Source organism: Panthera leo, chromosome A1, assembly GCF_018350215.1.
Source record: "Panthera leo isolate Ple1 chromosome A1, P.leo_Ple1_pat1.1, whole genome shotgun sequence".
NCBI classification, from domain to species: Eukaryota; Metazoa; Chordata; class Mammalia; order Carnivora; family Felidae; genus Panthera; species Panthera leo.
The window spans coordinates 237,288,960-237,304,210 of record NC_056679.1 but is presented as its reverse complement, the minus strand read 5'-3'; positions in this window follow the sequence as shown (position 1 = coordinate 237,304,210).

Genomic DNA, 15,251 nt, shown 5'->3' with positions numbered 1-15,251 from the left:
AGACAGGAGCTATGCAGCCCACGGCCACCAGGCGGTCAGCACAGCAGTTTGAGAAGTGTCCCCTGCCCTGGCTGAGGACTGTTAGCAGCCTGAAGCTATACCCTCACCTCTTTTTCTTTCATTAGAGACAATGTTCTAGAATGCAACCTTCAGTCTGCTCTAGTTTGCAGAAGAAAGCCACTCTCGCAGACTTGCCACTGAGAGAGAAAGCCACTCTCTCAGCACTATGAGCAGCTGCTTAGGACAGATGATGCCACACCTCCTCGCAGACCACCTGGCCCACCCACCATCGCTTGAGGTTTGGCTGGAGCTGAGCTGGCCTCTCTCGGGCCCTTTTCCCCGGGGACGCTCACTATGGAGCCGGAGAACCGGGATGTTGGTACCTCATTTTCCCAGGATTAACACAAGGCAACTGGGAAAGCCTAGGTAAGTACCCTGAGATCCCAGAACTACATTTTGAACAAGAGGTCTGCTTGAATTTGCACAGAAACCAATCTTAAGAAACAATGTGTCTATGCAGCCTTGTGTGTTGATTAGAGAAGGAACACTTTGCAACTTGATTTATATCTTGGGCAATAGATGGGAGCGAGGCTCACTCCCACCTTCCAAAGTTTAGGGGTGCAGAAATCACAAAGGCAAAGAAAACACTTTAATTCCCCTTCTCTCCAGAGTCAGTAAGGAAACATACGTTTAAAAATAAACCGAACAGGAGCGCCTGGGTGGCTCAGTCGGTTAAGCGTCCGACTCTTGGTTTCGGCGCAGGTCATGATCTCACGATTTTGTGGGTCAGAGCCCCACATCGGGCTGTGCACTGATGGTGTGGAGCCTGCTTGGGATTCTGTCTCTCTCTCCCCCTGTCTCTGCTGCCCCTCCCCTACTCACGCTGTCTCTGTCTCTCTCAAAATAAGTAAACTTGAAAAAAACTAAAAAAAAAAAAAAAAAAACCAAACAGTTGATGTCTTGGGCCACAGCCCCTGCACGCACAGAAGCACATCCCAGGGAGTGTGCCTCTTTCTAGGAAGCAGGCAGTTGCTAACAGGTAGATTAGACACTAAGCCCCGTGTCCTTGGAGCCGACCCGTCTGATGTGGATTCTTGAGACAGGCCGGCTGAGTCACTGATGGGCACTGTCTTTACCAGGGCTGTTGGGAACAGCGACCGGTCGGCTGTGGTGGCAGTGAGGGCCCGGCCAGCACCCCGTCTCCCTGCTGCTCCGGGGACCCTCTCTTCCTCGCCCCCTCCCCTGGCAGGCAGGCACCTGTGCTTTCCCAGGATGGGTTCCAACAGGACTCGGGCGGCCACGTCTGGGGGCCCCGTGCAGTCTTCCTGTCAGTGCTGAGACCGGGACAATTCATCACAGGAGTCACGGCGAAACCCGAGGCTTGTCCAGACACGCGCGTTCGGGACGGCGGGCTTTAAAAATAACAGCATGGGAATGTTCTCTCCGCACCCCCGTGGAAGTGAATGCCTGCATCCGATTTGGAATTTCAAAGACTCCAGCGATCTCCGTGCTGGGCCCTCTTTGCCGTGAAGAGTCTGTGTGTCAAGAGGGCGAAGTGCTGTGGGGAAGGGTGCCGTGTCAGCAAGGAGCCGCCCTAACCAAGATTAACAGCCCGTCTCCCCCGTCAGGGCCCGGCCGCCTGTCGGTGCTCCCTGGGCACTGGGACAGCGGCGAAAGATTGAGGGGGAGCGGCCTCTGGAGCCCAGGAGGCACCGCTGGGTTTCCTGTTGTCGCAAAGCTACGTTTATTTATCAGGTTCCAGGTCTGGGGCTCTTCGCTCCGGGCTGCTGTGCCCCACCTGTCATCTGCACAGAGATAGAGGCGGCCGCCCTGCGACGCTGTGCCCTGACTCCTGCAGTCAACACAGGCAAAATTAAAAGATCGCATCAGCGAGGTTTGTGCTTCTCTGTGCCGCTAAATAGACTGTCTTTGTGATCATTATGAAAATAATACTTGTACAATTTGCCAAAGTATGGATGTGTCATTTTAATACATTCATACTATTATATATAATATAATGTATAAAATGTGCACATTATATAAACACATAAAAGTAGATATACGTATGTCAGATACGTGTATATACATGTGAATATATTTTGCCCTGACGTAGACTTTGGAGGTCAGTTAAAGGTTATAGGCAATTTGTGTTTTATTATACACACTTTTCTACAACCGTTCAAATTTTACAAGATACACATATTATGCAATTGTACATAACATACAAAAATGTTTATGATATGATTAATACAAAATCATACACTTTTATACTGTATAAAAATTACGGATTGTGTATTATATTAATTGGTTATGCAACACGCATATAATGACTGTATGTGCAACTTGGCGTCATCCCGCACAGGGGCTGGGATTCTGGAAGGCGCCCGCAGGGGGACGTGTGCTCTCCCCTCCCGGGGGCCACATCTCTTTGCCTCCTAGGGACTCCTCCTCTAATTGTGTGGCCGAGTACTTAAGAAGAGCGTAATAACAACATGCTTTAACGAGGGTTCACGATAACGGAAAATCAATGGTACCAGTCAATGGATGATTTATCCGCAGTGGCCTTCATACGCAGTCACCAGAAGGACTTTGGAGAAAGGCCCACGAGAGGGTAGACGCTCGCTCTCACCGAGCAGCCACGCTGGGGCCCGCGGCGCCCCGTGTCAGCCCGCAGGAGCCCTGGATGGGACCCGACCCACGCTCTTAGCAGACCCCGATGTGGATTTGCTGCCACGGGAGCAACGTGGATTTGCTGACGTGGCACACGCTGCCACGGGAGGTGGGGTGTGGAGGGGGGTGTTTGGCCAGCTGTGCCCACGGGCGGAAACGGGGGTTCGGGTCCCGGAGACGTAAGAGGCACGGAGAGGGATCAGGCAGGCAGAACAGATTGAGGAAAAGCCAAGAGGTGGGAGCGGGTGGAGGCTTGGGGGTCCCTGAGTGAACACACGCGATCGGCGGGAGTGACTCAACAGAGGAATATTCCGAAGGGCGAGGAGTCCTCGGCGGCCGCGCTACTCCAGACCTCTCTCCAGGGCTCCTTCTCCACACGCAGGGGTCTCCACGGCCTCAGTTGTAAGAACGCAGTGAGATAATGTGTTCACGCCTCTCTCCACAAACGTTCCCTGCTGTACCACGGGATGGGGATTTCGGTGCCGTCGGACGCGATGGAGGGCAGGGCCCCGGGGCACCACGCCAGCCGGGAGGAGGGCACCGGGGATGTTCTCGAGCCCTGGCCTGGGTTCCTATTCGTCCCGGGGGGGGGGGGGGAAGGAAGGCATTCAAATAGCTCCGAGCTGGAGGGAACTCACACAATGTCTGGTGGGAACATCCAGGTGACCTTAGAGCAAAGTGCCCGTGGCAGGAGAGGGCCAGCGTGGGGTCGGGACCCCGAAGGGCACATCAGTGCGGGAGGGAGGACGGTTGTTGAGGACGGAGGTTCTCGGGACAAAGCCCCAGGACATAAGCGCTGAGGACAGGGCGTTGGCCCGGGAGCTGTAGGTGACCCCCGGGAGCAGAGAACAAGGATGACTGAGGATTGGGTCACTAGACCTCGTGTTGAGAGGCTGGCCCGTGAGAGGAGAGACCCTGGCACGACTGGCCAAAGGCAGGAGGTGGGACTTTCCAAGAAGGAAGAGTGCCGACAGAGCCCTCAGCGTGCGGCCCCTGGAGGGCCCGCGAGGGTATCTCGCTGGCTCGGGGGGCACAGGTGCTGCCACTGAGATGTGAGGGACTGGGGGGGGGGCCGGGGGATGAAGGGATATGAGTCAAATGGCAAAAAGACCCTAATTCACAAAGGACAAAAAAGTGGATGCGGTTTTCTTAGAAATCGGAAGGAGAGCGGAGGACGGCTTGACTCGGGAGGCCACGCTCTGGAGAGCTCCGGAGGGGAAGGTGCGGGAGAGGAGACCGCGGGCCTCCTGGCGGAGCGTGGCCACAGCACCACACGCCGCTCACACGCCGAAGGGGACGCTTCGGAATCTCCGGAGGTAGATCGCAGGGTGATGCCAACCTGGGTGTCAGCAGAGTCGGGGGCGGGGGAGACGGAGGAGACCTGAGTTCAAGGTCAAGGCTCTGCCGCAGTGGCCAGACCCAAAGCGAAATACCCCGTGCGTCGTAGAGCCAGGCAGAGCCAAAGGAGGGAGGAGCGGGTTGTGGTGCTGGCACAGGTGTAGACTACCAGGTTAACAGAATGCAGTAGAGAGCCAGAAGCGGGCCCTGCTATGCCAGGCAATTAAAAAAAAAAAAAAAGCAAAACGCACGTACAGGTATTTGGGCAAAGAATGATTTAGGAAACGGAGCAACGGCGACTTGTTATTTCAAGTGGGGACGGAAAACCCAGCAGAATTTCAAAGGATCGGGGCGAGGGACGGCCCGCATTTCTTCCGGGCTCACGTCTACGCAGGCGTTTCACAGGAAAAATCTAACGTGGCCTCAACAACCCGCGGTGAGGGAAGGGGGCCAAGTCCACGCTGTCGGCCAGGAAACGAGCACTTCAGACAGGCTGGGAAAGTGACTCCTTTGTAGGCCACAGGGAGGCACGGGGTGCCCTTCCTGTGCTCTTTCTGAGACGCCTGACCCGGGCTCTGGGCGCCCAGAGACGGCAGGTGCGTGTGGGAGCGACGCGCTGCTTCCAGTCTGCCCTGGAGGCGGAAAGATCCGTGCGTGCAGCTGCTAACACGTAGGAACACGCGGCACCCGGCGCTGGAGCGCGGGGAGGGGGGTCTGCGTCCACGGACTCACGTGGGCCCTCGAGGCAGGAAGAGATGAGCCACATCTAACTTCTCTAATCATCAAAATCACTTCCCAGCAACAAGCCCCCCAGTACAACTCAATAAAACAAAATTGAGCCGCTGATGAAACCGTCTAGAAGAGATACGGAACCTCAGGGGCACAGGTTCTGTGTAACTCGAGCCGTCTCTGGCAGCCGTGGCCGTGTGTCCGTAAAGGGTGAGGCGCTTTGGGATTTTCTGTGAGCCCGGGGCCCTGCTGTTTCCACGGGGACGCTACGCACTTAACACTGGAGGTGACACACAGATGTCCCTTTGGGGACAGAGAACTGACCTCCCAGCTGTTGGGAATGAAGCCAGCAGAGAGCCCTCAGGGGGCAGCTGAGACCCCCTTCGATGCAGCACACCCCCACCCCCAGAGACACCAGGGCAGTGACTCCGAACCGGAACCGAGAACCCATAAAGGGTTATCGCCCTTCAGATGGTCAGCGGCTCAGCCAAGACCTCCGTGGGGACAGCCCTGCGGCCCAGGCCCCCCTGCCCGGTGCTGGGCTCCCCCCTTCCACAGGTGCCAACCTGACCGCATCCCAGGGGACACTCGGACCCTCGCTTCAGTCCCAACCTGCGCCAGTTAGGCACGGAGAGGTCCCAGCCCCCTGCTCTCAGTGTCACAGGCCACTGCTTCGGACCCACGTCCCCTCTGAAATATAAATGCCGTGGACTGAAGGGTAAATAACTTCTGACCGGCGTGTGTGGACTCTGGACGTAGGTGACCCGAATGGCTGGCGCAGCTGATGGGTGTGGCCACTCCTGCTTCCAGACGGGACACATCAGGTGCTTCACAGGGCGATTTACTGAATCCGCTCTGGGCCTGATTTTGTTTCGTTACCTATTTTTGCGTATGTTTCCGTCTTTGGAAACCCTTGCAAGTTGCTCTGGGAAAATCCGCAAGCGAACTGAGGAGGCCGTCCCGTCCCGGGTGCGAGCGGACAGGGCGCTGTGGCCGTTGGCTGAGGATGCACGTTTTCCCCTGAAACAGCCAGGAAGGACGTGGTGAGTCCTCCCACCCTGCATACGCCCTCTCAAGTCTTGCCATTTGATGTCGTTGTCCAGATCTTTCTTAAAGACGTGGAAACGTTGTGGAAGCAGAGACAGCCTCCTGTCCCAGGTGCCCCAGCCTGGCCACGGGACGACGGTGCAGGGTGCGGGGCTCGGGGCGGTGCGGGGCGCGGGCTGTGGGGTGCCTGCAGTTGTTAAGGGTCGCGGGGTGTGGCGTGTGCATCCCAGGACCGCACCGCCCTGGCGTGCACTGTCACACTACGTAGATTTGCAAAGGTGACGCCCCGGGCTCTTCCTGCGAAGGGCCCGAGGGGCGGTTTCAGCCCCACCGCGGCCTGTGATGGGGACCTACCACGGCCAACACCTGCGCTCGGGTTGGCTGTGTTCCACCCAAACTTTATGCAACGGACAGCGGTCGGATTTGGTCGGGGGGCCGGGGCCGCAGTCCCTCCTCAGGGGAAGCCCGTGTGTGAACTCCTGTGACGTGTTCATGACGGTAATATTGCGTGGTTTCCTCACCCGGTCGCCTCTCACTAGGTATTTACGTCGTCTCTGATCTCTCATAGGCGTTCATAGGATTCCTGCCAGAAATGGGCTCGCGCCTGGGGAGCGGCAGCCTCAGCACCCAGACGTGCGAGGTGGCTGTTCCGGCCTGCACTGTCGCCAGGCTCTGGGGACGCCTGATTCTCTCCTTCCCCACGCGGCTCCCTGGGCTCCCATGGTGAACTTTTTTGCCAAACCGCAGAGAACGCCCAGAGCCTTTCTGGTGTCCTCTCCCAGAAATTGTATATTTTATCCCTTCGCTTTCTCCCCTGTTTTTCTGTAAATCCTTTCATGTATTCTTGTGAGATTGTATATATCGAAAGACTTTACTGGAATTCATGAAATCAATCTTTCGTCACCTTTGCAGTTAAAAATATTAGCTTGTGGCTCCTCTCGTGGACTCTCGTGTCTTTGTTTAGGGGGCTTTGTGTTACCCAGTCTTTAATTTTAATGTCATACGATGACCATATCTTTTTTCTTTACTGCTTTAAAGCTTCCAGTTTTTGTGTGTTTTTACAAAAACTGGTTCTTAGCCCCCAGATCGTGAGGGTGACCTCGGAACGCTTTCCGACTCTGCCCTTCATGCTGCAGTTCTCTGGCTTCACATCTGGTATAAAGAAGGAATCTAATTTCATTAGACTTTTCCACATGGATAGTCATTGTTTAAATCTTTACGTTCTGCCCCTCCGCTTCTGTTTTTTGCGTAACGTCTTCACACATCTATCGGGTACTTGTGGAGGTTAGCCTCCCACAAAGAGACACTGGAAATCTGAATTGCAATTGCATTAAAATCACACAGTCCGGGCGCCTGGGTGGCTCGGTCGGTTGAGCGTCCGACTTCGGCTCAGGTTATGATCTCGCGGTTTGTAGGTTCGAGCCCCACGTCAGGCTCTGTGCTGACGGCTGAGAGCCTGGAGCCTGCTTCGGATTCTGTGTCTCCCCCTCTCGGTCCCTCCCCTGCTCCCACTCTGTCTCTCTCCCAAAAATAAAACATTAAACCAATTTAAAAATAATCGCATAGTCATTTGGGGAGAATGCTCTCTTTGCAGTAATACACCTTCTTGTTTCTGAGATGTATCTTCCACGTGGTCACAGCTTCCCTTACATTGTGTGTGGCCGAGTAAAGATGGCCACGGTATTTTTCAGTTCTTTTTCCTTGACTCTCACCTGGTTCTGTGACCTGCCTGACCCACAGACTAGTCTCAGACTGTCTGGAACTTTACGGGCATCAGCCCTGAGCCCAGCACCTCAGGACACCTCGGGCCCCGAGAACGCAGAGACCATTGGTCACCTGGGGGGCTTCTGAGACCCAGGCCATATGATCCGGGATGACAGGCCTTGCAGCCTCTGTCATGGGATCTGGAGGAACAACTTCGATTAACTGAGTCACAAGGTAATCGCAGACTTAAAGATATTCTGTATTTTGTGCTTTGATAAAACAAAGGAAATCTTACTCCTTAACAGTTTTGTGAATTTAACTCACTTCAGATTTTCATCAGGGGCCTCCCCCCGAGACTCCCGGATACACTAAGAAACAGTAAATTCTGTAGTCACTGCCAATACAAGGATTGGAGGCACAAACCACCACATGGGCGGTGACGCTGAGTTAGTGCGGTTAAATCTTACTTTCTATATGTGAAAGTAAGGGTACACGATTAAGTACACGTACGAAGGGTACATGTAGGGACACGATGAAGAAGCGGCCATACAGACGTTAGGAAATGAATGATCCTGAGTGGGAAATAAATCGCACGTGATGGTGAGGGTGACGAGGCCCGGGGCTGGGCTCCCAGCGGCCACACGCCAGGCACACGTCCCACGCTCCATCCTTGCCAAGGATTCTCTGATGCCCGCTTCTCATAAATGTATCATCACTTGATTAACTCAATTTTCTAAGCAACAAAATATACTCAAACCACTTTTGAATGTTCTCTTTAGGGATCCACATCAGGGACCACCGCACACTCCCATCTACCCACTAATGAGGTCATGTTGTAAACGGAGTATTTAATCTTCGTGGGGTCCCAATCCAACATAGACTCAGGAAAGAGATTCCTTTTACATCTAAAACTAGCACAGCAGGTTCCCATTAGTTTCTAGATGAGCTCGTCAGCATTTGCAAGATGAATGGAAGAGTTCAAGGTCAAGCTGTCCGTCCCAGGAGTGGAGGCTCCTGGCCCCAGTCCCAGCCGTGCTGGGAGCTCTGTGACCCAGTGCCCCTGTGCTCCTGTGGCCTGCTGGGCAGGTGGTCACAGGGGCTCGGAGGAAAGACATCTGGACCCTCGGACAGCACCCTGGTTTCCTCTCCAGATGTGTGGCGATTGGGTATCATTCTCCCAGCTCCGCACAGGAAAAGAGGTGTATGTTTATACTATTAAGACACCATTTTATACTGGGCGCCTGGGTGGCTCAGTCCGACTTGCGCTCAGGTCATGATCTCACGCGGTTCGTGAGTTCAAGACCCACATCGGGCTCCGTGCTGACGGCTCAGAGCCTGGAGCCTGATTTGGCTTCTGTGTCCCCCTCTCTCTCTGCGCCTCCCCCGCTCACATGCTGTGTCTCTCTCTCCCTCAAAAATAAGTAAACATTAAAAAAAACTTAACAAAAACATTGTTTTCTATGGTACATTAAAACTTGATCATAACATGGTGGCCGCGTTTGCATTCCGTGTCTTAAAACAACATGAAAAAATGTGCAAACAGAGGAGTCAGTACCCCCCGGGCCAGGGGATGACCACAGCTGTGACCTAAGGGGACCGAGCCTGGCTGTGTTAGTGTTCAGTTCAGTCTTCTGCCAGAACCAGACGCGGAATGGGGATGCCACCATGGAGTCCTTGGCACGTTTAGAAGAATCCTTAAAGATCCAGAAAGGTGTGCAAGGGAGACTCCAGCAGTGATGAAAGCTTGCTTCTGGCTTTCGTGTCTCCGTGGCAAACGGGACGGTGGCCTGTTTCAAGAAGAGACAGATGTTACTGTGGCTCCCGACAATCTTCTCCGAGAACAGACGAGCGGGACAATGAGCCTGGTCTGGAGAGAAGGTGGACCCTCTCTGACCCTCATCCGGGCAGCCCCACTCTGCCCGTGCCGACTAGAAACACAGAGCCTGCCCGTCCTCGTGTCCCCCACAGCATCCTGAAGCAAGAGCGGGTGTCTGGAGCTTGCTCCCCCTGTACCGAGGGAAAGCGCGACAGGGAGCCTTGCGGCGTTCCAGCGGAATCCGCGTCTTTGGATTTCCACCACTGTTGGCGAAACACCGCGAGTCCCCGTGCGGAGCTACTGTCGTGTCAGGAAGCTCTCCTCTTCCATCTGACGGTGCTGTCGCCTGCTTCTCACGCTTCCCACGTGGGAGGAGACCACACGGTGAAGGGCCGGGCAGCGGGACCCAGAGAGCTGGGCCAGGAGAGTGCCCTCACCCCGCTCCGCGGATTTAAAGCCAATAGCTTTTCTGGAACAGTTAGTGTGTGTCCGGACCTTTACGGGGTGCGGTGAGGCACCGACAGGCATAGAGCAGAGTCCCCGCTCTCAAGGTGCCGCCAGGGGTGGCATATCGGGACGGAGTGGGGAGCGTCACGCCTGCAGGCATCTCAGACCCAGGAGGACTCGGGAAGGGGTACGATCTGCACGACGCATGTGCTGCCGAGCCTGGGCACTCGGAAGGAAGTGCAGCGTGGCCCGAGTCAGGAGTGCGCGTGGACGTGACGTGAACGACGTCAGACACGGGACACCCCACAGGAATGGGACGTGGCACCAGGAAGCGGTGGGAAATGTACTTAGGTAAACGGGACCAGGGAGGGAGGCTGTGAAAGCCAGAAAAGATGTGATTTCAAACAATCAAGGGCCTTTGAAAGCACTTTGGGAGGAGGTGATGTGTGTGTCAGGGCTGTGCAGGATGGTTCTGGAGGGAAGAGGCAAATGAGGATGACCCGGGGTGACCCGTGGAGAGCCCGGTGCGGATGTCCTGCGTGAGGACCCCGCACGGTGCTGGACAGAGACTTTCCTGGGTCTCCCCACTTAGCCGTATGTGAGTGCCCTTCTGTCCCAAAGTTCACGATCCTAGGGGCCCAAAATGATGATGTACGAAGACTAACCTATTCAAAAAATGAAATCTAACTAAAAATAAAAGTAAAACATGAGTCGCATTTTCGCTTCAATGAACTGGAATGGGTGACCGTTTTCGTGAGAAAGGACTTTCTTGCCAAATGTCAGCTTTGTAAAGGTTCCAGTTAGGAAACGGTGTCCTTCGCGAGGGAAGGACTCTTCACCCAACACCTCAGCCCAAGTGGGGACACACAGTTACCACCCTGAGCAAGTCTGCAGGGGCTGGAGGGAGGGAGGAGGCTCTGGGTCCACAGGGGCCAGGTGACAGCCCGTCTCTGGTTCTTGAATCGGATCTTGAGTCCTCTGCACATTGGGCACACGTGCACCCGGCTGCAAGCAGCCCTGGGACCTTCTCTTCCCAGAACCTGGAATCGGGAAACAATATGTGAGACAAGACTATTTGGGAGAAACGGTGCGTAAACATTCACTGTAAAAGTGGCGGATGGCACCGTGGATGGGCTCACAGGACTGGGGACGTTTTGTTCATCTGCCTGTAGTCTCCAAAGCAATATCTCTTTGAAATGTGTGGGCATAACTTTCGGAGTTTGGATCGCACAGACAATTTAGGTCCGTTAGAACTCTCCTCTCCCTCAAATGCACCTGGAAAAGATAAAAAAAAAAAACAAAACCCAGCTGCCTATTTTGAGTAATGTTGGCAAAGTTTTCCAAGATGTTTACAGTGTAGCTAGTTCGCCTTCACAGAGGGATGTGTTTTCGACACGAGCCCGTGGAATTAAGGTGCGGGATCGCCGCTCACGGAGCCACAATTAAAAAGCAAGACCTTGCCAGTAGTGCTCTCACTGCTGCTTTGAAACACATCAAGCAGACATTCTAGAAACAAAAGGGACTCACACAGCCTCCCAGAAATGCTTCTGAGCACTTGGGAAACTACACATCAAAGACGACACGTGGGACTCTTTTTGTCTCTTGAACTGGCAGAAAGCTTTTCATTGGAAGACTTCAGATGCTTTACAAATGTGGGCTCGTGTGTTTGTCTACGCAGCCGTGCACTAGAGGCAGTCTCCTGCCGGAGCACAGGGATGCGGCCTGGAAACGAACGGTGGCAAGAACCACGCGGAGCCGGAGGCTTTGGGAAGTGCGTGTGTCTGCACGTGTGTGTGTGCGTGTCAATGCGTGCGAGTGCGTGTTGGTGCAGGAAGGTTCAAACAGGACCAACCCTCAGGGTATCTACAGTCACCACCTCGTAAGGGCCCCCCCTCCCCCTTACAGCCTGTGAGTCTGGTGCAGGTCAGGGAAAGAAAATGATACTTCTGTTCTGATGGATACACATGCACTTCCTTTCTTCCCACGACCTGCTTCAGTTGGCCGTAATGAGCAGAACCCCAGTATCCAGCCCTGACCCTGCAGACTCAGGGGCCCTTTGGAACCAACAGGGGTGAGGAGCGCCCGATTCTCTATCACTAGAGGCAAGAGAAAATGGAGAAGTGACCAGTGTGAAGCACCCACTTCCGCCACAATATTCCAAATCAAGATCTGAGTGCACAATCCAATCAAATGTCAGCCGCTCCCAAGGAGCAGCCTGAAATTACTATCTTCATAATAAGGCCGGATCTAAGGCTCAGAAAGCTGCATGACTCAGCAGGCATCTCTTGGGGACTTTGGCACAGCTCTCCACTCACACTTGCCCACGGAGGGCAGAGTTTGTATCTGTTGGGTCGCCGTGTACATGTGGCATCCTCTTCGCCAAATTGATCCGCATCAGTTGAACAGGCACATGATTAAAGCAGAGGAGAAGATCTCAGGATGCCCAGAACTCCTTGCCAGAAGCTCCGGGGAAGCCCTCTCTGAGCTTGTCCGTCTATTCTAGTGGCTTGAAGCCAGGTGGAGAACGGGCAAAATCACGGAGGAACAGTCTGGCTCATCGCGGGCACGTCCGGGGTTCTGGTTCTGCTGGATGAGCTTTGCAGAACCCCATTTTAGCTTGGGGGCTACAGCAGCTTAACGGTTAAATCGTGGCCGATCTAGGAGAGAGTCATCTGCCGAGATGGTGAGCACGCGCCTTTGGGGGCCCCCGTGAGGGGACCTTCGAGTATCTGACAACAGAGCAGCGATACACAAAATTAGTCAGGTACGAGGAGGCCAACTCAGGCCGGGTTACGAAGGCACATTTCTCTCCACCTGTCTTTGATCGTTGACGGGTGCTCTTGGAGGGAAGAAACACACAGAGAAGAAGGGTGTCCCACGCAGGACATCCATAATTAAAGCCGGCTTCAATGGAAGTGCCTCCTCGCCCTCGCATGAAGCTTTGTCATACTGCAGGAAGCGTGGCCGCGCGGCGTAAAGAAAAGTTAAACAGTTGTCAGCGGAGAGCAGATGAGGCTTTATTGAATCCCTGCATTACTAATGCATGAAGAGGTGCCTTGCTAAGCACCAGAGATACAATCACGCTTTTAATCATTGTACAAGTTTTATTACCAATAGCCCCATTAAACAAAAGGAACAGGGTAGACTTTCTCCAGGGTGGGAGCTCAGGTGGTGCTGGGGAAATCGGTGACCCGGGGTCACTGGGATGCCAGCGATCGGGCCGAGGGTCATCTCGGTACAGAAAGAGGGCTAGTGTTACCAGCTGCAGGACAGAGAGGAGGTGAGGCTTCAGGCTCCCCTCCGCCCAGGGCCAGGGCCAGGGTCAGGGGCAGGCCGCCCTGGCAGGTAGCCCTGTCGCAACACTCCAGGCAGCAGCCAGCACGCGCCTCCCCCCGGGGACAGTTGGAGAACGGGCTTCTGCCCTGCGGTGACTCGCGTGGGGGTCGGGGCGCTGGGGTGGGAACAGGCTCATCCCCACCAGTCAGGCTGATGGTTTTGCCTCCATCGGGCTGAGCTCCGTCGGCACCCGGGGGGACCCAGGCAAGCAAGGCACTTGCCTTGGGCACCAACCATCTCAGTCATCGAGAGCGATAATTTTCAACGTGGTATTTTAGAAAATTAAAATGCAAACCAACGTGCGTCTTAACAAAGTACCACCTTTGTAAACAGGTAGGACGGGGACCAGGACCCAGCGGGTACCTGCCAGCGCCCAGGGCCGGAGGAGAAGTCAGCAATACTGATCTTGTGTTTGTGTTTTGTCTGCCTCGGGTTTTTGCGTGGATTTCGACCTTCTCAAGGATTGCGTTACAATATGACCTATCTCCACGCCTGGGTGTTTGCCCCAGCATACTGCGGGGGGCACCACGTCCCCCCAGCACACTCCTACAAGAAGTCGTAACTCCCAGGACCTCAGACGGTGACTTGATCTGAAAAAAAGGTCACCGCAAGTGTCATTAGTTAGGACGAGTTGAGCTGGACTGATGGGCCCCAACCCCTGGTAAGAAGGGCAGTGTGGACCCAGATGCACAGAAGCAGGTGACCGTGACAGCACACACGGGGGTGGTGGCTTCACAAGCTAAGGGGCACCCGGTGGCCGGAGGCCACCGGCAGCTGGACAGAGACGTGCAACAGACGCCCCTCGGAGTCTCAGAAGGACCCGGCCCCGCCCACACGTAGCTGCGGATTTCCGGTGTCCCGAGCCGTGACGCGAGTTCTGTTCTTCGAGCTGCCGGGTCTGGCCTGCCTTGTGCACGAAGCGTGTACCTTCCTCTGCTCACCCCGGGCCGGGCCCGTCCCCCGCCTGCTCTCCCCTGGCGCCTGGCTTCAGGGAGGGACACAGGGGCATGTTCACAGGGCGCTGGGCGCAGGGGCGGGGCGGGGAGGCCGGGCAGCAGCCTCAGCGGGCAGCCCCGACGCACACGCGCTTACGTTCCGTGTGCCCCAGCCCGGAAGTGGTGGCGAGATGGCCCAGCCCCGGAAGTGATGGTGAGATACCCAACCCCAGCCCCGGAAGTGGTGGCGAGATGCCCAACCCCAGTCCCGGAAGTGATGGTGAGATGCCGAGCCCATGGTGAGTGTTACTGCTTAGGCTCTGGCACCGAGAAGGAGTCGGTGAAGCCCACCTTTCTTAGGCCCCGAGAAGATGAGGCACACCTGTGCCCCCAGGGCAGTCGTGGGAGCGTGTCACCGTGCTGCCACCAGAGGACTGGAGGGGCCAGCAGAGCCTTACTGGGCCTGTCTTTCCCAACCTCCTGGGACCATACCTGCCTCCACGTGTAAGACGCAGGTAAGGACAGGGCACATCCGGGTTTTGGCGTGAGACTCAGCACATTGCTTGTGAAGGCATTTTGCTCACAGGCTCCCGGATGGAGCCAGTGTGGCGAAGGGGAGGTTCCATAGTGCAGAGCAAGGCTAGAAGGAAGCCAGCGGCCTCGTGAGATACCCAGGTGGCGTCAGGGCCGTGTCCTCACACAGCACGTGGCCGCCGTGTCCAGCTCGCCACCCACCCTCTCACCTTGCCCTTGTGATGAGCCCCCTGGGCCCCCACCCCCGCTCACCCCTGGGTTTAAAACAAAGCAGAGAAAGCAGAGGCAGCCCTGCGAATCCACATACCCCCTGAGTCTGGCGGGGGGCGTGGCCACAGCAGACCCTGGGGTCGCAAAGCCGGAGCCGGGCCTCCCCGCTGACCCGGCTACAGGGCAGCAGGTGAGGACCCCTGCTCGGCCTCCCTTCTGTCAGGCCCTCCTGGGTCACAAGGTTGGAAAATGAAGAAACAGAGAGGTTTGCGCCCCCAGCTCGGAAACAAAAAGTGCTCTCCCCACTGGGGCTTGACTCAGCCTCTGTCGCTCAGATTTACTCAGGGAGTCGCTCAGATTTACTCCGTCCGCCAGGTGTGGGGCCTTTCTCTGCCCAGTCACTGGGGCCTTGGGACCTTTTCCGGGAGGAGATGGGGGGTGGCTCCTGGAGGCATCTCTAGCCCAGAGCAGACTGAGCTCATCCT